Consider the following 12,779-nt stretch of genomic DNA (forward strand, 5'->3'; position numbering starts at 1 on the left):
ATTTTGTGCAATTTGCAGAGTTAAAAAAAAAAAAAAATTCTAGTGATAACCTTCCTCCTTTGACTTGAAATGCTGTACTGAGCATAAACTTTAAAAATGGAATGTTATCGTACTTGGTATTTAAAATGTTCAAAAGTATTATTGGCAAGGAGGGAGAGAGGCGAAGCATATGTTAGAAGTGAAAACAACTTTTCTGAGTAAAAAATAGTTTTACACTGGATTAGATACAAAATGGTGCTAATGTTTCTTTATCTTGATTCTGTGTTTGGTTTGATACTAAAATGCTAATGCCTGACTCATAAGGCCCCTGCTATACAGTTTGGTGATAAGTTAACATTTAAAAAGGAATACTGGGGCACCTGGGTGGCTCAGTTGGTTAAGAAGCAGTACTAAAAATGTGACCTGATCATTTCAAATGCTTTTGAAATGGAGTTTTTGGACAGCAGAGTGAATAGGGAGTAATGCAGTGTAAGAACACACTTAATCCCAAATTCTAGGCAAGGAGCTATGTCGAGATTATTGGCCCAGATTTGCTCCCTTCAAGCCTAGTAGCGTGAAAGGGAAATAAATTGCTGCTTTAACACTTATTTCCATTTTGAAAGTCAGGACACCTGCATGAAGACATTGGAAGCCTCTCTTGAGATTTCTTTTACAATTTGCAAAACTGTACTTAAGAACTGTCCCTCCCCCCTGCCCCCCTCCCGCCATGTTGTTTTATGGTTATTTTGAGTGGTGCCTTCCCTTTAACGTTCTGAAGGAATATACGGCCTACTTACAATCCCAAAGCTCAGCCGATGAGAATTCTGGGTTGTCTTTTCGAAGAACTACGTATTTGCTTTTAGCTTCTATGTAATATTGCAATTACTTGGAAAAATGTGAATAAACTTAGGATTATGGGCTGAAACTTCTGTGGGAAATACTTCTGAGTAGTAGATCAATGGCTGTGTGTACGATGCATGATCACATTGACTCCTGAATGGGTTCTTTTTTCCCTCAGACAAATGTTACCAAGATACATTACACCCAGGAAAAGATGCTTTCTGGATATCCGCTTTGAGTTGAACGGTAAGTGTTTCGTTGTCGTTTCGCTCACGTCGTCCCGTTTTGAAAATTACAAAAGCAATAACGCGCGCATGCTTAGAATCGTTCAAAAAGAGGTATGGAGTAAAAGGTGGAAGTTCTTTCGATACCACCCCTGCGCCGAAATTCCTTCTTCGAGGAAACCCCGGGTCAGGTTGCGTAGGTAAGCTTGAAGACCTTCTTCCCTAGGCACTTACCTGTGGAGCCGCACAGACTCCTTTCTTCGGTGCACAAATACGCAATAGTGCCATACGCCTTCGAGACCTTTCTCTCAATATCGCGGGGAAGGTTTGTTGTTCCGGCTTACGTGGAGTTAACACACGCCTTCCTTTCCCTTCTCGCTGAACACGGCTGCGAAGCCCGGACAGAATGTATGGCACCACCGCTGGACGACACGAAGAAGTAAGTAGCACCAAGCAGGTTGGGGAGAACCCCAGAATTCCAAGCACCCCCGAGGTGGTGAGTGTGCCGGCTTCGTGGTCCTCTGGGTCTCCCAGCCGGAACGCAACGCAGCCCCAGATGCAGCAGTGGGCACGGTGGTGCCGGGATCCTAGAGAAGCCAGGCTTGAGAAACACAAATGCTAGAGCCCAGAAAGAGTGGGGGAGATGCCCGCTTCTTCCCCTCCTTTGTCTCCATGTTTCAGGCGAGGCCTCCCTCGGCTGCCAACAGGAGGCCTGCGGGAGCCGAGAGTCTGAGGGAAGGCAATTTCTCTTCCATTTGGTAGAGCTGTGGCACCAAGGAGGTAAGGCTGAGCCCGTGTGCTCGCCCTCCTCTCTGAAGGACGGGGCTCGGTTACAGGAGTGGGCCGGAAGTGGTGGGCTAGAGGACCCAGAAAGTGCCGGGGAGAGAGTAGCGAGGGAAGAGCTCACACAAGTGACTCCGCGAAGTTATTCTCGAGCTCTGGCTCAGCCCTGACCTGCTCACCTGTTCACGCTGTGCACCCAAGGAGCTGGTCCTAACTGGCGTACCAAGCACATCGGAGACCTGAGCTGATAGGAAGATTCCCTCCCCGGGTCTCCCAGGGGTCCCAAGATGGTGACAGATCCAAATAGCACTTGCAAAGGCTTGGAAAACCGCACTGACGTGAGAACCAGCACTCACAGAACGTATGGCCCAAACCTAACCAGACTGATTACTTGCCAAGACAAAGCTCAGCGTTCTCCATAGGATTGGCTCCCACCTCCTCATGCAACATTCAAAATGCCTAGGATTACTGTAGAGTTCAACACAAGTCCTCCATTCCGATCAACAGAGAAGAAAGGAAAAGTTTCAGGGTCAGGTCATAGCGACGAGGGACCATAAGGCAAGTTGAGGGCCAAGCACAAGCTAGCACAACCCCTGCCCCTCCCCCTGCTCCCGCCCCACCAAGGTGGGATAAGTGTGAGGTTCCTCAGGCACTCCTGGCTGCCCAAGAACAAAGGAAAGGACAGAAAGCAAATGGTTAAACTGCTAGTCTCCACCAGGTTACAAATATCTCATCAATAGATCTCCAGGAACTCCCCACTACCTTAATGATAATGCTTCGCTAGAGGGAAAAACAACCTTAGCTTGACAATAGCTAGGCCTCCAGTAATCTGTAACTCCTCTTTAGCATATGGAAATCCCTTTAAGAAACTGACTCTTGACTTTACCTCCCCTCCAAACTCCACGGGAGATAAGCAGTCACTCTGCACAACCCCAGGGCAGCTCTTCCTGCCCACGGGTCCTTGTCCCCATGCTTTAATGAAATCACCTTTTGTACCAAAGTCGTCTTCAAGAGTTCTTTCTTGGCCATCAGCTCCAGACCCCACGAACCCCACCATCACCCCCAGACCCCATCAGTAGGAGTCACAGCACGAGAAGAGCAAGCATAACGCTTTATAAACATCTGCGGAAATGAGGGGCTGACAACCTCCCGGGTAAGCCGAGTGAACGGGAAACGGGTTCGACCCAAAGAAATCCACGCCAGACACGTCCTAAACAGTCGAAAACTAAAACACATCTTGAAAGCAGCCGGAGAAAACGAAACGTTACCTATAGGGGAGAGTTCAAACGACAGTCCATTTTTTCATCACAAACTAAGGAGGCCAGAAAAAGGGACACATTTCTTAAAGTGCTGAAAATAACTGAGAACTCAGGATTCTCTATCCTGTGGGATAGCCCTCAGGAATGGAGGTAAAATGGAGACATCTTCAGATGAGAATAGCTAAGAGAATCCATAGCTGGCAGATCTGCTTTAAAGGAAGAGCCAAAAGATGTTTCTTCAGACCGAAGAGGAAACTTGGACCGTTGGGAGTGAAGAAGAAGCAACAATGATAATATTCGGTCTTTGGCCCTCAGTTCCCGAAACAGTTCCAGAACCTTAAAGGCTTGTCTTCGTGACAAGCCCCTTTCAATCCCACCCGGAATTTGGGTTAATGAAGTGACTTTGGGAAGTACCCAAGGACGGGGGCTGGTGGCCCGAGGAACTCCTGCGATTAGGGGGTTGGAACTGCCAACCTCTGCCCTGACCTCTGGGGAGGGGAGGGGGCTGGAGATTGAGTTCAGTCATCGAGGACCAACCCTCAATCATGCCTGTGTCATGAGGCCTTCACAAAACCTCAGAAGGACAGGGTTTAGAGAGCTTCTGGGTTGGTGAACACAGGGAGATGTGGTGTAAGGGTTAAATGGTAGTGTAGGGCTAATGCTTAGCTTGAAAAATAACAGCTTTGTGTTGACACTGAAGGTTAAGCGATAACAGCCTTGCTTTGCTCTGCTAAACTACGCCTCATACGCTTGCAAATTAGGCTTCACCAATCAAGGAAACAAAAGTTCAAAGAAAAGAGTGTCAGAGGCAGGGTCAAGGAGATCCACTGGTTGCAACTTAGAGGCAGAAAGCCTAAAGTAAACACCTCATTAGGCAACTGTTTCTAACTCATCCGGAACCTGTTTCTTTGTTCTGTTCCCAGGTGATGATAAAAGGATGTGATCAGCCATAAAAACTTTGCACCCTGGCTGTTCGAGGCCGCACTCTTATCACGAGTGTTGGTCCCGATCGGTCGGCCTTGCCTCTCATTGTAATAAACTTTGTTGTGACTGTCACTGGTGCCCGTAGCATTCTGTGGCAGGAGTCGTGTGGATGCAACAGTGGGAAAAGTGGTGTGCCCAGAGAGCGTGGTAACGCCACACCCCGTCCCCCATACCTTGCCCTGCACGCCTCTTCCATCGGGCTGTTCCTGAGTTCTAGCCTCTTACAATAAACCAATAATCTAGTATGTAAAATGTCCTGATTTCTGTGAGCCACTGAAGCAATTCATTATTACCAAAAACATTCCTTAAACGTGTCCGCCATTTTTATCGTCCCTTTGGAGAACATAGTGTTGATACCCTGAGGTCTCCTCATGTTGCTCGAACTCCTTTGCTGACTTTGAAGTGAACTTCGTTCTCACGGTGCGAGAATCCGTGTTAGGGCTTAGAGCTCGTATAATCCAAACCTCCTCATTTAAAAAGAGTCAGGGGAGGTCAGAGAGGAAGTTGAATTGCTCAGACACCTCCCCCACAGTAGAATGGAGCCTGTGGATAATGGAGCGACCTGTGAGATCAGGACCTGAGCTGAAATCAAGAGTTGGATGCTCAACCCCCTGAGCCACCCAGGTGCCCTGGAAGTTTTCCGCTATTATTTCTTCAAATAAATAATTTGAAGCAGGTTCTTCTGCTTCGTCTAGTAAGCTGTTCCATCTGGTATGTTTTTAATTTTTTTTTTTATTGTGTTCTTTATCTCTGATTGGTTCGTGTTTATCCAATTGTTAAGGGTCTTGCTGATGTCCTCCACTCTTTTCCCAAGTCCAGTGAGTATCTTTTTTTTTTTTTAATGTTTATTTTTGAGAGAGTGCAAGTGGGGGAGGGGCAGAGAGAGGGGGACAGAGGATCCCAAGCAGGCTCTGTGCTGACAGCGGCGAGCCCAATGTAGGGCTGGAGCTCATGAACTGCGAGATCATGACCTGAGCCAAGGTCCGACGCTCAACCGACTGAGCCCCCCCCCCCCCCCGCCGCCGCCAGTGAGTATCTTTTTTTTTAATTTTTTTTTCAATGTTTTTTTTTTTTTTAATTTATTTTTGGGACAGAGAGAGACAGAGCATGAACGGGGGAGGGGCAGAGAGAGAGGGAGACACAGAATCGGAAGCAGGCTCCAGGCTCTGGGCCATCAGCCCAGAGCCTGACTCGGGGCTCGAACTCACGGACCGCGAGATCGTGACCTGGCTGAAGTCGGACGCCCAACCGACTGAGCCACCCAGGCGCCCCCCCCAGTGAGTATCTTTATGATCATTACCTTAAATTCTCTCAGGCGTATTATCTCCATTTTGTTTAGGTCTCTCGCCGATTCTGTCCCATTCTTTTGTTTGGGACATATTCCTCTGCCTCCTCATTTTGTCTAACTTTCTGTATCTGCTTCTGTGTGGTAGGAAAGACGGCTACGTCTCCTGCCCTTGAAAGTAATGGTCTTCTGAAGAAGGGGTCCTGCAGTCCCCTGTTGTGCAGGGTCCCCTGTTCGCTAGAACCCGCCGTTTCAGGGGTCTCTCCTGTGGGTCCTGTGTGCACCCCGCACTAAACTGTGGCGGCACTTTTCCTGTGTTGTCCCCGGGGAAAGCTTTTGTTGGTGGGTGGGGCCTGAAGTCAGACCAGTTGTCTGCCTCCAGTCCACTGCTGGGGCCTCCGTCTGACTGGCGTGTGTCGTTCTTTCTCTCTCTGGGGCAGGAGTCACTGTGGAGTGGTGCTGGCCACTGTAGGGACTCCTCGTGCTCCCACCAGGACTGTGATAGTGCTGTGTGTGGACCCTGGTCAAGAGTGTATCCGAGAGGGCGGGTCCACCAAAGTATAGCACAGAGGGGCAGTGCTGGGGGGTTGGGTGGAGGGGGGGGGGTGGGCGCCAGCAAGTTTGGCCTCCCTGCTGTCCCTCTGCACGGGGAGCCCTGCGGTGCCTGGATTGAGGCAGGCTCTCCAGGATGGTGGATTGAGGGAGGCACAGCGTGGGTGGGGACAGCAGCGGTGCTAGTAAGTTCTACGGTGGGCTGTGTGTTTATGCTGGCACGGGGAGGGGCGGGAAATGGTGCCTTCTGGTTCCTTTATTCCTGGAGGAAGTCCCCAGTGCTTTCTGTCCCTCTGGGGCATGCTCTGAGATTAGTAAATAACTCTCCCTCCCATATGCCCCAGGTGTTTTTCAAACTGCTGCAGGGTCTCCGCGGGCTATTTGTTGTGCTTTTTTTTTTTTTTTATATGCTTATTTATTTATTTATTTATTTAGAGAGAGAGAAGGAGGGAGAGAATCCCAGGCAGGACCTGAGCTGTCAGCCCAGAGCCCAACCTTGGGGCTTAAGCTCAGGAACCGTGAGATCACGACCTGAGCCAAAACCAAGAGTCAGACGCTTAACCTGTGAGCCACCCAGGTGTCCCTGTTGTGCTGTCATTTTCAGGGCGGGGACTCCGCTTCTTCTTGCCCACCTGCTCTCCCAGAGCGGAGCCCACTAATTTTTTTAATTATAGTTTTAAGTCCCACTGGTTGTAAGGATTCCTGAAATTTGGCCCTTTTGGTTTTCGAGGCCAAACGCTGTGGGGATTCATCTTCCCTGCGTGGGCTCCCCGGGGTGGGGGTCTGTTTCTCTCCCCTCTCTATGCCCGTGGCATCCCTCCCTCCCATGAACAGTCCCGAGGGTCCATTGAATTCTCAAGCCTTGACCCTTCCTACCCTCTTTTATGTGGCCTCTTCTCTACCTTCGGTTGTGAAGTTTGCTCTGCCCATCTCTGGATTATTTTTCTGGGTTATTCACACTGAGGTGCCATTGAGTTGTATCCATGGGATAGGTGGGCCTACAGTCCTCCTCTGCCTTCTTCCCCAGAAGCCTCTCTCTTTTTTTAAAAACAATTAAAATATAGTTACATGAAAATACTAAAGAAAGAAAGGAAAGACATGTTACATCGGTTTTCAGGGGTACGGCCCAGGGATTCAATAAGTCTGTACATCATACTGTGCTCACCGCGAGTATGGCCACCGTCTGTCATCACACAACGCCGTTACATTACCATTTACTCTATTCCCTACGTTGTACCTTTCATTCCTGTGACTTAGTCATTCTGTAAACTGGGAGCCTGTCCTTCCCACTCCCCTTCACCCATTTTGCTCCCTCCCACCCCCTCTCCTCCGACAACTACCGGTCTGTTCTCTGCATGTATGGGACTCTTTCTGCTTTGTGTGTGTGTGTGTGCGCGCGCGCGTGTGTGCGTGTGTTATATTCCACATAGAAGTGAAAGCATAGGCTATTTGTCTTTCTCTGCCTTACTTCACTTAGCGTAACACTCTAGGTCCAACCACGTTGTCGCCAGTGGCGAGATTGCATCTTTTTTTTTTTTTTTTTTAAGGCTGAGTGATACTCCGCTGTGAATATCTTCTTGGGAATTACTGGGTCGGATGGTGTTTCTTTTTCACAATTTTTGAGGAACCCCCCTACTGTTTTCCACAGCGGTCGCACCAATTTGCATTTCCACCAACAGTGGATGAGAGTTCCTTTTTCTCCCACATCTTCACCAACACTTGTTACTTCTTGTCTTTTTTATCCTAGCCATTCTGACAGGTGTAAGATAGCTCAGTGTGGTTTTGAGTTTCTGTGATGATGAGTGATATTGACACTCTAGCAATTTAATAGAACCCGGGGAGGGTGTCATGGGACCCTCCAATTATAGTTGGTCAGACAGAAGAACAGGGAATAATCTGGAGTTGTGATCAGCGTCTGCAGTGGAGACAGAAGGGCTGTCTCGTGGGACTGAGCCCTTAACCCGTGGGGTCTGATGCTATTTTCAGGTACATAGTGTCAGAATTGAGTTGAATTGTAGCCTACCGCTGGTGTCACAAAACTGCCTGATGTGTGGAAAACCCCCAAATCTAGTGTCAGAAGTGAAGTCGTTAGTGCTCTGGTTAGAGTACTGAGAGTAGAGAAGACACATATTAGGAATTTTTCCTCAGCACCTAACAACAGCTCAGTCGCTTAGGCGTCTCACTTGGGCCCAGGTCATGATCTCACGGTTCATGGGTTTGAGCCCTGCGTCGGGCTCTGTGCTGACAGCTCGGAGCCTGGAGCCTGCTTCGGATTCTGTGTGTCTCTCTCTCTCTCTCTGCCCCTCCGCTGCTCATGCTCCGTCTCTCTCTCTCTCCCCCACAAAAATAAACATTAAAAAATTATAAAAAAACACTGACATGAAAGAAAAATGAAATTACGACATATTAGAATTTGTGGGCACAGTTAACAGCACAGTGCCTAGAAGGGAATTTAGAGCCTTGAGTACTAATATTAGGAAAGAAGATCTCAGATCAGTAACCTACGCTTCCAGTTGTTAAGCAACCGGAAAAGGATGAGCCAAATGAACCCACATGAGTAGACTGAAAGACAAAGAGTGGAAATCGATGAAATTGAAAACAAAAACAGAGAAAATAAATGGCAGGTTTTGCAAAAAGAATGAGAAAGTTGATGAACATCTAGCCAGACTGACAGAAAAGAACAAGTCGTGTATTACCAGCATCAGGAATAAAATGCGGTTAATTGGCAGTTTACTTGATAAGAGTGAGGTTAGCATCTTTTCATGTTTATTAATCATCCATTTCTTTGATGAATATCCTGTTTATGCACTCTGCCCAGTGAAGAGCCCTTACTGATATAAAATGCCACATCGTATTTTTTCATAAATTGCCATGGATGCGTGAGGTTTCTAGATGCTTGCTCTTCTGTGGATCAATCTGTCTACATGTGAGCTCCTGCCACTGGTTTAATTTAATTTTGCAGTATACTTTAGTATCTGGTGTTGCAAGCCTCTCTACGCCCATCTTGTTCTTTGCTTTTCTTGGCAATCTTCTTTTTTTTTTTTTTTATACGAACGTTGGGATGAACTTACCAATTCTAAAATTCCATATGGGAGGTTTAAAAAGATTTTTTTTTTTAAACGTTTATTCATTTTTGAGACAGAGACAGAGTGAAAGCAGGGGAGGGGCAGAGAGAGGGAGAGACACACACACAGAATCCGAAGCAGGCTCCAGGCTCCGAGCTGTCAGCACAGAGCCGGCCGCGAGGCTTGAACCCACGAACTGTGAGATCATGACCTGAGCCGAAGTCAGATGCCCAATCACACCTGAGCCACCCAGGTGCCTCCATGTGGGAGTTTTATTAAGGCTGCGTTAAATTTGCTAATTTTGAAGGATTCATATCTTAATACTGCGTCTTTCTATCCCCAAATATAGTATGTCTCCATTTAAGTTAGTCTTCTTATATTTATTTCAAGAGTCTTCAGCAAAAATGTCTTGCACGTTTCTTGCCGGATCTCCCCCTCCCCCCTTCCAGCAAATTTTCTAAATGGTTCTTTCCTATATATAGGAAAGGGGTTAAAGTGAAAGGAACGCTATTACTTTTTTGATAAATGAGGGAAGGAGAACATAGGCGAGGACTGAGAAATTAACAATGCTGTCGAATTGAGTATTTTGGAATTACCTCCAAAGAACCAGGGAATTGGAAATGACTCAATTGCTTATCGGTTAGGAACTGGTTAAAGAAACACGGTCTATGCACACAAGGGAAGCTTTAGTGAGAAGAAAGCTCTCAGTGTTTAGGCAAAGAGCTCCAGGATACAGTATAGATGGAGAGTAGGTCATACGTTACCTTTTATTTAAGAAAAAAAAAAAGAATACAAAATATCTGTCTCTACATCAAGAAACTGGAAAGAGGCACGAACTAACAAGTGGTTACCTATAGAGGTGAGGGAAGGAATGGAGTGGTGGTTGGGGAGAGAGGCCAATGTTTACGTTTCATACCGTTTTGATTTTTGAACGATAAGAACGTATTCGGTATTTAAAGAAGTCCTAGAGAGAACACAAACTAAATACCCCTCTCCAAAGACAGGTCCTCCCACTGAAGATTCGTCTTTGTTACATTTTAGCTTTTCCATAAATACTGTAGCAGTCACGAAGAAAGTATACTTCCACTCCGCAAATAGCAGTCTATCCAGCAGCACTGTTAACGAGATTTAAAAAAAAAATTTTTTTTTTTTACATGTATTCATTTTTGAGACACAGAGAGCGACAGAGCACGAGCAGGGGAGGGGCAGAGAGACAGGGAGACACAAAATCTGAAGCAGGCTCCAGGCTCTGAGCTGTCAGCACAGAGTCCGACGCGGGGCTCGAACTCACAAACTGCGAGTTCATGACCTGAGCCGAAGTCGGACGCGTAACGGACTGAGCCACCCAGGCGCCCCTACACTGGGATTTTTGAATAGTGAGATATAAATCCTGAATTTTCACTAAAAGGACTAACCTTTCCTAGGTTAATAATGACAAAATATAAACCTTGTTGTTGTTGTTGTTGTTTTCTAAAGTGTGGATTTAAGATTGGGCCTCTGGCTCTAGGAGTGGGAGTATAAATTGGCGTTAAGTTCACTGGAGGGCAATTTGGCCTTATCGGAACACATCTTTGATGTGGCAGGTCCACTCTTAAGCACTTCCTGGTATATCCCTGAGTGCAGGTGTGCTGGCCGAGGGAATTCACCAGGGTAGCACAGCGGGCAGACTGCCTGCCTCTCGCCATGAACTAGACCAATGGGGGAGGGGGAGGGGTGCGGGGATGAAGAAAGGAAAGTGCCCAGCAGTCCTGAAGCATACAGGCTCCCTGCACCATTGCTAACTGCTCACAGATGTACGGGGTAGCCTGGGGCAGGAATCTTGCTATGTGTATATGGTTTCAGTTTGTGTCGAACTATGACAGACAGTCTGACCCGGGCCAGAGTAACTACTTCTAACCATTGGCCTTGCCATTAAGTTATCTTTTAGTTTTTATGGCGTAGGTGTTGACTAATATCTGTGATGACAGCATCGGTTTCTCTCTCACATTCTTATGGCTTGAGGATTTCACAACTGGGGCGTTACCTTGTCTTTGTGCTGCCCTGCTATTGAGAGGAACCCTGGGAAGTTGGGATCAAACGCTTGCTTCCTGCCAAGAGCCTCCTCGAGTGGCTCACCACGCTCGGATGGCCACCTGCTTCTTGGGCGGGCCCCGCACGCCGGCTCAGCACCCGGGGCTTTTGCACCCTGCTCACTGGTGCCTGATTCCTGCCGCCCTTCCTGCTTTCTACAACACCCGCTGGACTGGACTTTTACTTTACCCGCCACCGAGGACTCTGCTGTGTCACCCAGTGACAGAACAGACCCGACATGGGGGTAAAATCTCGTGCCAACGGGAGAGCCCTATGAACAAATCCCAGACTTGGGCTACAGTGGAGGCCACTGGACGGGTCCCAAGATATGACTACATTTGGTAAAAGTTTGGAGCAACAGGCTCGCACCTCCCGCCAAAATTACTTCTGGAAATAAAAAGGGGGGAAGTAGAATAATCCGATAGGTATAGATTAAGTGAAATCCTAAGTAAGGCGATTTCTCTTTTACTCTTGCTCGAAGACTAAGTGAAATAAGTAGAGACGAGAAGCAGCAGAGGCTACGACTAGCCTGGCTCCAGAGTTTATTGCGCGTGCGTGCGCACACACACACACACACACACACACGGCGCAGGAATGTGGCCACAGGAAATACACGAAATGTTGCGGTGAGGGATGTAAGCCCCAGGTATAAGGTAGAGGACACTCTCATGAGGGGGGGCGACCGCTGTTAGCACAGGCCTCACAGGCACATTCTTACCTTTACCAAAGAAATATTTAACTCGCACACAACCTCAGGACTGGACAGCTTTAAGAGCCAACGAGAAGATATTGACAAGCATTCTGAAAAGAGTTAGCATGTGCTTTCGGTCACGCACTTTTCACCTGCTAATATTTTCAACTCACTGAAGGCAGGGCCAAAAGGCAAGTTATCAAACTTGTAAGTTTTTTTTTGTTTTTTTTTTTGTAAATCAAAACATGGTGTCACAAGGATGACATCAATATCTTCCCCACCTCTAACGATTTGGCACTAACGTTTTTTTTTTAATTTTTTAAATGTTTATTTTTTGAGAGAGAGAGAGAGGGAGAGGGCGCCTGAGGAGGAGGGCAGAGAGAGGGGGAGACACAGAATCCGAAACAGGTTCCAGGCTCTGAGCTGTCAGCACAGAGCCTGATGCGGGGCTCGAACCCACGAACCGGGAGATCAGGACCTGACCCGAAGTTGGTCGCTTAACCGAGCCACCCAGGCGCCTCAAGTACTAAAGGTTATTATTCTTTTTAATGTGTATTTATTTTTGAGAGACAGGGTGCAAGTGGAGGAGGGATAGAGAGAGAGAGAGAGGGAGATAAAATCTAAAGCAGGCTCCAGGCTCCAAGCTGTCAGCACAGAGCCTGACACGGAGCTTGAACTCACTGACTGCGAGATCATGACCTGAGCCAAAGTCGGACACTTAACTAAGCCTCCCAGGCGCCCCACTAAAGATTATTTTTAAAATAAAAAATTCTACTATGTGAAATAAAAACTCTTTATAAGTTCTTAAAAACTCCAGTAAATGTGTGTTTGAAATTTTGAGGGAAGAAAGGATTCCAATCAACACAAATCCCAGTGCGTTTTCCGACTGCTGTGCGGTGGGCTCCACAGCCTGCACCCAGGGCCTCCTGTCACTTCCTAGGGGTGGCCGGCTGCTACCCTCTGCCCTTTGGGCCCTAACTGCAAAGGGCTGTGTTGAAGGCTAAATCAGGCGTTAACGTGAAAATACTTTTCCGCTGCAAAAAACCG

This window comes from Prionailurus bengalensis, chromosome D2 (assembly GCF_016509475.1).
Source record: "Prionailurus bengalensis isolate Pbe53 chromosome D2, Fcat_Pben_1.1_paternal_pri, whole genome shotgun sequence".
NCBI classification, from domain to species: domain Eukaryota; kingdom Metazoa; phylum Chordata; class Mammalia; order Carnivora; family Felidae; genus Prionailurus; species Prionailurus bengalensis.